At 39.2% G+C, this 9424-nt stretch overlaps 1 non-coding gene across 1 annotated transcript; it reads left to right on the forward strand.

Annotated features, from left to right (window-relative positions):
* Window positions 1–452: 452 nt before the first annotated feature.
* Window positions 453–558, forward strand: LOC111761213 (U6 spliceosomal RNA). The gene has a single exon (XR_002794637.1). It is a non-coding gene; the product is annotated as a U6 spliceosomal RNA (small nuclear RNA).
* Window positions 559–9424: the final 8866 nt, after the last annotated feature.

The raw sequence follows: 9424 nt of genomic DNA on the forward strand, positions 1-9424 counted from the left end.
CTCAAAATGGATAAAAGACCTAAATGCAAGAGCTAAAACTATAGTTTAAAACTCCTAGAAAAATATATAGGCATAAATCTTCATGTTCTTGAATTAGGCAATGATTTCTTAGATATGACAACAAAAGCATAAGCAATGAAAGGAAAAAAAAAATAGATAAACTGGACATGATAAAATTTAAAGCTTTTGTATTTCAGTAGACACTATTAAGGAAGTAAAAGACAACCAACAGAATGTGAGAAAATATTTGCAGATGGTTTATCTGATCATGGACTCATATCTAGGATATAAAAAGAACTATTACAATTCAATAAGAAGAAGACAAATAATCCAATGAAAAAAATGGACAAAGGACCTATTCTCCAAAGAAGATATACAAATGGTCAACAAGCACTTGAAAAGATGCTCAACATCATTAGCCATCAAGGAAATGCATATCAAAACCACACTGAGTGCTCACTTCAGCAGCACATATACTAAAATTAGGACAATACGGAAAAGATAGCATTATCCCTGTGCAAGGATGACAGACAAATTCATGAAGCATTCCATATTTTTTTACAGAAATGCTGAAGTGTCTCCACTATAATTTAAATAAAAACTAAAATGTTGCATTAAAAAAACACACCGAAGGGAAGTGGCTGTGGCTCAATCGATTGGGCTCCTGTCTACCATATGGGAGGCCCTGGGTTCGCATCCTGGGACCTCCTTGTGAAGGCAAGTTGGCCCCTGCCTGCACAGAGAGCTGATGGCCCGCGCCTGTGCTGGTGCAGAAAGATGATGCAACAAACGGAGACAAGCAGACACAGAAGAACACGCAGTGAATGGACACAGAGAGCAGACAACAAAATAAGCAGCAAGGGGTGGGGGAAATAAATAAAATAAAAAATAAATCTTTTAAAAAAAACACAACACATTGAAGATACCACTTCACACCCTCTAGAATGGCTACAATTAAGAATACAGGTTGGGGAAACGGACTTTGGCCCAGTGGTTAGGGCGTCCGTCTACCACATGGGAGGTCCGCGGTTCAAACCCCGGGCCTCCTTGACCCGTGTGGAGCTGGCCATGCGCAGTGCTGATGCGCGCAAGGAGTGCCATGCCACGCAAGGGTGTCCCCCGCGTGGGGGAGCCCCACGCGCAAGGAGTGCACCCGTGAGGAAAGCCGCCCAGCGTGAAAAGAGGGAGCAGCCTGCCCAGGAATGGCGCCGCCCACATTTCCCATGCCGCTGACGACAACAGAAGCGGACAAAGAAACAAGACGCAGCAAATAGACACCAAGAACAGACAACCAGGGGAGGGGGGGAAATTAAATAAATAAATAAATCTTTAAAAAAAAAAAAAAAAAGAATACAGGTTAGTGTTGGTAAGGCTATGGAGAAATTGGAATTCTCATGCAGTCACTTTGGAAAACAGTCTGACAGGCCCTCGAAATGTTAAGCACATAGATTAAATATGAGCCGGCAATTTTTCTCTTAGGTTTTTACTCGAGAGAAATGAAAATACATATTCACACAAAAATACTTGTATACAGATATTAATATTCACAAATAATATATATTATCCACATTACTTACAAAAGTTTAAGTAACCCAAATGTCCGCCATCTGATGAATGGATAAATAATATCCAGGCAATGACATAAAAAGGAATGAAGAGCTACATATCTCAACAATTGAAAACATTATGCTAAGTTAAAGAAGCCAGCCATGAATGCCTCATATTGTATGATTCATTTATATAAAACGTCAAATAGGCAAATCTATATAGTCAGAAAGTAGATTAGAGGTTGTCTAACAGTTGGGGGGAAGGGAGATGAGGAGATTGAAGGGTAATGGCTAAGTGGAGCAGTGTTTCTTTTTTGGGTAATGAATACATTATTATTGATTGTGGTGATAGATGCTCAACTCTGTGAATATATTTTAAATTATTGAATTATATACTTTAAGTGAGTGCATTGTACAGTATGTGAACTATGCCTCAAACAAACTGTTTTTTAAAAAATCTGTGATGGACTTCCTGTTTGTGGCAGATATGGAGATGCACTACTGCCCACCTGTGAGGTGTGTAGTCAGCAGGTAGCCTACAGCTGTTAGCTCCTTAGATACTGTCTTGACTTGAGAGAGCCACCTTGCCACAGCGCACATCCTTCTTAGGACAATATACATCCCAGTGATTGAGTGAGGCAGGAGTACAAAGACCCAGTCATTTCCAGTGGATGCAGGACAATTCTGACTAGCAATACTCACTATAGAGATGAGCATTTGAGCTCAGAGTTGGCTGAGGCTTTGTCAGATCTGCATCATAGTTTGACTTCTCTCTCTCCTCAGCCTTGCTTCCCCTCCCTTCTTTTCACAAATGTTGGCCTCTAACCTCAAACTATCTCAGCATTTGCTTCCAGGGAACCCAACCCAGATTAGACATACACATATCCTTCCAACCTAAAAAGAGGCACTAAAATGAAGGTAAAATAAACTTGTCATTTTTAAAAAAACTTAGGCCAAAGAGAATGAGAAATGGAACTCGGCAGATGAAGGAACAATAACTGGCTTAGCAAAAAGGGGAAGCAGCAAAAATGCCTGTAGGGTGGGATACCAATGAAAAGTTGGATAATTTCTTCCATAGAACCTCCGAAAGCCTCAAGACTTAGAAGGGCTAGGACCTTTGGAGACAGACATGAGAGCAAAGATGAAAACAAGGGACTTGACTGAAATCAATATGTGAAATGGTTACACTCCAAGTCTCTCCCTTTATCTTTGCATAAGATTAGAGATTTTTTTCCTGGGGAAAAAATGCACCAGGGAGACCTTGAATTTGGGGATGATAGGATAACTCTCACAGGGATGGGGCTGGGAGACAGTCTGCACATTGACTAGGAAGACTTTCTCCCTCCAGCCTGCTTCCCTGTACAAGCCTTCTCCTGCAAAAGCCAGGACATTTCCCTTAAACAGTGGATTGGAAGGTTTATCTTTGGAAAAACTGAATATCTCCAGGGCAAACATAACTACCCAATAACAATACCTGGATATCCTCAATGAAAAGGCTATCTAGCTGTTCCATATTACCCTATGCTGCCCCTTCCCCTCACTCCTCAGCTTCCAATCAATTTCATAATTCTGTATTCTTAAATATGAATGGGTAGGGAAGGACTATCAGACATTTGAAGAAAGTCTTCAACATGAAGAGTGGACCAAAACAAACAGAAAAACAAACAAAAAAGGTGCAGGAGAAACTTAAATGCAAGGCAAAGAAAAAATTTTCCAAAAGCAAAATACTCATAACAATGTCTGTGGGGAAAAGAAGCTATTATATCCATGAAGCAAAAACAGGAAGGGAAGGAAAATTAGTGATTAAGAGAGAACTTTTGGTAAATAAAAATATGATAATAAAAATAAAAATGCAATAGAAGGATTGGGAGACAAAGATGAGGAAAGCTCTCAAATGTAGAATAAATAGAAAGTGTAGATTAAATGAAAGCTCTCAGATGTAAAACAAATGAGATTGATAATAGAAGAGAAAGGATAAGAAAAAGGCCCAGAGCATAGAAAATCAGAGCATAAAAGATAAAGAGAAAATTGATAAAACAAATCACAAAGGATTGGGAATCATTGGAGTTCTCAACAGCTACACTGGAGCTGTAAGATAGTAGAGGACTACATTTAAAATTCCAAGAGAAAACTTTTTTAACCAAATTATTAATTATGACAATAGATTAAAAACTTTTTTTAGACATTCACGGGCTTAAAACTGGACTTTCTGTACCCTTTCTTAGGATGCTCCTGGGGAATATGCTCCACTAAAAGAATAAATGAAGAAATAAGAAGATGTAGAATCCAGGAAACATGAATTCCAACCCAAGAAAGTGGTGAAGGATGACAGCTGGGCAACCAGTCCAAATTGGAGCAGGAGACAGGGCAGGAAAGAGGTTCTCAAGGACAACCAAATAAACAGAAACAGAGAATGATAGATTATCTGGTGCATTTGACCATATGGAAATGATACTGTAATGTGTTTTAAAAATCTCTGGAGCATTTGGGAAGTAGCAAAGGTGTAGAGAAAACTAAGTAATTTTAAAAACCAATGCAATTTCTTACTCTCAAAAAAGCAAAAGATATATAAGAAGGAAACAATCGGGGTACATTACTTATCTTAGCAGTATAGTAATTATATAATGATATAAATTTATATAATCTTCCTCATGTAAAAATTGAATATTTATCAAAAAATTATATAACTGTTGAGAAGATTGAGCAGAGAGAGGAGGAAGCAGGGGTATATAAAAGAGAAATTCTCATCTATAAAAATAGAAAATTGATAATGTTTTTAAAATAAAACAATAAATATTAGTCAGTCACTAAGCATCTAATTAAGAATTTTGGGGAATAGAATAGAGTGAAAAAACTAAAAGAGAACTGGACATGATTGCTTTTGAGAAACAGTACTTGGAGGTGGGGAGGGGTAGACAAGGGACTACTAAATTTGTTGTTTCATATTTGACTATTTACACTACGTGCATGTGTTACTCTGACAAAAAATTTAATTTAATTGAAAAAATAAAACCTATAGAGGTTCCTAACTTCTTAGCATATTCGATCTAAACTACTGGTTATCCATAGTATGGAAAGAGGAAAGAACAAGAGCTGCAGGTTTGCCATCCCTCATTAGCTGTCTGACTTTGGACAGACACCCCTCCTAACGCCTCCATTATACCATTCTAAAACAGGTTTCGTAACACCTTCTTTGTGGTATTGTTGTGAAACCATACCAATATAAGATGGTATATTCTGATATCCAGTGCTGAGCCCAGCATAGAATTAGGGCTTGCTAAATATTATCATTATTATTTAGTCTGACCTCCAGAAACCTCGATCAGTTCTCTTTTCCTTTCCAATCTCGGTTTTCTTTTCTCTCTACAATCCAGCATGACTTTCCCTTTGGTTTGACTAAGTCTGTTTTCTCCATACATGTTACCAACTTTGAAAAAACCTCCCTGTTGAACTGAAAAATCGTCTCAATGCTTTTCTCTAGAATTCCGCGTGTATGATTTCCTTTGAAATTCACTTCTTCTCAGTGTAGCTCCAGGACTTCTAAATATGAACATCTTAAGTTAGGTAGCAACCTGATCTCAAGGGAGTGGCTATGGTTCTTGTCTTGAAGCTGAGATTGCAAAGCAAACTCAGCTTTGTTTTTTTAACTTGGATTTTATATATCTTTGGGGTAGGTTGGGAATGAGTACCAATGGAGATTATTTGGTCTAAAACCCACCTAAATCACCACTTGATAGTTCTTTATCATCTTCCTAAAAGCCACATCTGTGTAACCCCACCTGATTCCTTTACTCAGAATTTCCTTGATTCTGCTGTATGTACCATCCTATGTGATGTGACCATACTTATTTATAGGTTGCTTTTCTTATGTCATCTCATCATTTATCTTCCAAATCAAATGTGACAGTGCTTGAGGAAAGGTACAACTTTTTATTTGCTTTGTATATTGCACCTGATAATTCCCTTTACTGTGTTATTTGCTTCTTTCTGATACATGGAGAGAGGTAGCCTACCACATAGATGAGAAAAATAGAAATTTAGGCATCTCCTGGAAATAAATAACTTGTCAAGAACCCATAGGAACACACAGTGAGTCACTTCAAAAGATGAAAGAGTAGGAAGGAGAGGACTCGGGAAGATATACAGGGAAAACAGGGATTTGGCTGCTATAAGGGAGAGAGGGTATGCAGGCAGCAAAATGGCCACAGCTCTCCTTCAAGTGAAGCTCAGGTATTGCAATAGTAGTAGGGCTGGCAGCATCACCATCACTATTATTATTTAGATCCTTGAAATGTGCCCATCACTGAGCCCTGAGGCACATGTACAGAAACAAACACATGTTTCAATATTTACTCCCTAGGACCTGAATCCATGGTGGTACAGTTGTCGATCCTCCTACAACCATCAGGCAAATGCTTGACTCAACAGATGGCCTTGCCAGAAGTTTTTTTCTTGGGTAGGAGGGTGGAGGCTTGTGCAGCCAGAATTTTTAATTCAAAATGTCTTCCTGAATGTATTCTCTGAACAGTCTACCTTAGAGACACTGTGCTGAGTGGGGAGAGACACTGATGAGGGTGTGAGGGAGAAGCAGAGCAGCCATGATACAGCATCCAAAATCCAATGGCCAAAAATCGAGTTTCAAGTTGTTTCTTGCTACTAATTTGCTATGTGACGCTACACATCTTTTTTTTTTTTTTAATTGACTTTGTAATAATATTACATTAAAAATATATATGTGAGGTCCCATTCAACCCCACCCCCCCACCCCCCCTCTCCCCCCCCAACAACACTCGTTCCCATCATCATGACACATCCACTGGATTTGGTAAGTACATCTTTGGGCACCTCTGCACCTCATAGACAATGGTCCACATCATGGCCCATACTCTCCTCCATTCCATCCAGTGGGCCCTGTGAGGATTTACAATGTCCGGTGATTACCTCTGAAGCACCATCCAGGGCAGCTCCATGTCCCAAAGACGCCTCCACCTCTCATCTCTTCCTGCCTTTCCCCATACCCATCGTCCACCATGTCCACTTTTCCCAATCCAATGCCACCTCTTCTATGTGGACATTGGATTGGTTGTGTCCATTGCACCTCTATGTCAAGAGGAGGCTCAGATTCCCCATGGATGCTGGATGCAATCCTCCCATTTTCAGTTGTAATCACTCTAGGCTCCATGGTGTGGTGGTTGTCCTTCTTCAACTCCATCTTAGCTGAGTGTGGTAAGTCCAATAGATCAGATTGTAGGTGCTGGAGTCTGTTGAGGCTCAGGACCTGGCTATCACATTGTCAGTCCAGAGATTCAAATCCCCTAAATATATCTTAAACCCCAACATTAACTGCACCTCCAGCACATTAGCATGAAAGTCTTATGAAGGGAGATCCCATCTGAGTCCAGATTCATCACACATAAACACCATTTCCAAAGAGGGGCCATCTGCCCTGGTAGTTAACCCCATCGGCCATGACCATAACTCCCATGGGTCTCTTTAGCCCTCAAAGGAACCAATATCTGGGGGTTGTATCTGCTTTATCTGTCTCTCTGACTCTGCTCAGTTGTGCATGAGGGCAATCCTTCTGCCAGCCTCCAGACTCTTTTTTAGAAACTCGTAGCCATATAAACTCATTTCTCCTTTCCATTTCCCCCTTACTTTAGGTCAAACAGCATTTTAAAGTCATGTTATTTTATGTAGACAGGGATATTCTGCTGATCCGCATTGAACCTTCCGTATAAGGTCATTTTCCAGTTGCATCATCAGTTGGTAGTTGATAGTGGTCCCTCGGTGCCAGGGAGGCTCATCCCCGGGGCTACACATCTTTTTGCCTCTCCATATCCTTATGATACCCTAGTATCTAAGACAACTCTTTAAAATCTTAGCTTTTCCAAATGAAAAAAATACTTTCTTTTTCCAAATATTTTATTAAAAATGCACTTACATACTGACATATTTATCTACTACCAAAATCCTTTAAGTTTCACAATTGTTTAAGATTAAAGGGGAGAGAGATGGATTCTTTTCAAAAACTCTGAATGACTTTCTATACCAAAGTATTTTTTAAAAGGGCAAAATTTTAAGAAAAACAGATTTGTATTCCTTCTTCAATATTCTTATGACTGGGTATTTTTAACCAGTGAAAGGCCTATATGTGAACATTTTTATGCATGTCATTATTTCAAAATCATCCTCCAGTCGAACCCAGAAATGAAAAGAATAAATGAATAAAAACAGAATGAAAAGATAGATGATATTAGGAAAAGGGAGAAAAAATGTATAGAAGAAAAGGTGAGGGGTAGAGAATATATTCTCGTATGAACACACTTTTTTGAAAGAAGATTCTTGGGGGGATTTTTTTCTTCAATATGCACTCCCAGCCTATAAAAATTATCTAATATTTAATATCTAGAATTTAAAGACTGGAAGCAGTTTAATCATTTTCTGTGCTCTGAAACTGAACTAGAACAAATCTTATTCTTCTTTAAAGATTTATTTTTATTTATTTCTCCCCCTCTAATCCCCCTCACCCCCGTTGCCTGCTCTCTATGGCCATTCGCTGTGTGTTCTTCTGTGTCAGCTTGCATTCTTGTCAGGCGGCACCAAGGATCTGTGTTTCTTTTTTTGCGTCATCTTGCTGAGTCAGCGCTCCTTGCATGCAGCCCCACTCCTGGGCAGGCTGCACTCTCTTCACACAGGGTGGCTCTCCTTCCTGGGTGCACTCCTTGTGCACGTGGCACTCCTACACAGGGGACACCCCTGCACAGCATGACACTTCTTGCGTGCGGCACCACTGCACGTGGACCAGGAGGCCCTGAGTACTGAACCCTGGACCTCCTATATAGTAGGGAAACACTCTATCACTTGAGCCACATCCGCTTCCTGAGCAAGAGTCTTAAAAGTGATGCATGTTAATACACAACACATATTATCCAAGGGATGTCAAGACTGGATTTGCCTGGGCTCTAGTAACCAAATCCTTCTGTAATCATGAATAAACTGTTTCACCTCTACTCTATCATCTGTAAAAAATGAGGAACTGACACTGGGTGGTTACTGGAATTTCTTCCACCCATGACGGCAGGCTATAGAGCTTCTTGTGTCTTCTAAGAGTCTCACTTATTGGAAAACAGTAACAATGTTTACATTAATGCATCATTTGTGGATGGAAAACCATGATCCAGATGTTTCTGAAGGTTTGGTATTGTACAGATAAAAGAGCCAAACAACTGACAGGAATTGGCCTTTTTCATTCACAAGTTATTATGAAGACACCCCAAAACAGATAAGAGCCATCTCAAGTAATCCTATATTTCACTGATATCTGGGATTAAATTGACTCTTCCCTTTTTGTTATGTGGCTTACCTCACTAAGCTGAGCCAGGTCAAAATGTATCAGTCACTCAAAAGGGTCATGTCAGAAAGTAATTTCTAGTTTTCTCTCTTGTAGGCCATCTAAATTATTTGAGAAAGAAAGCAATTCACCTATGTAGATAGAAATAGACAAAATTAGGTCATGGTATTGAAAGAATCAGTAAGTTAACTAGAAAAACTATGTGTTTTGCTTAAATTAAGGAAAGATGGAGAACTTTTCTGTAGTTTGTGTTTAATCTGATCATTATAATCTAATGTTTTTTTGTTGAGTTTATTTCTCAAAGTGGTAACTGAATTGTTAAATGGCAAGAAAACAAGTAAAATATTTCAAAACAGAATGCAGACATTGAATTATAAAGTGACTCATTGAAGTTAAAGGCTGCCTTTCCTTATTTCTATCCTTTCCTCCCCTTATTTTCTATTTCCCTCCTCCATTCAGCCATGCCTTTCTGATGAAGAGATGGTAGGCTAAGGGAAGACAGGAACTGTCTGAGGAGGAAGGTATA

The sequence above is a fragment of the Dasypus novemcinctus genome, chromosome 4 (assembly GCF_030445035.2).
Source record: "Dasypus novemcinctus isolate mDasNov1 chromosome 4, mDasNov1.1.hap2, whole genome shotgun sequence".
Classification (NCBI taxonomy): Eukaryota; Metazoa; Chordata; class Mammalia; order Cingulata; family Dasypodidae; genus Dasypus; species Dasypus novemcinctus.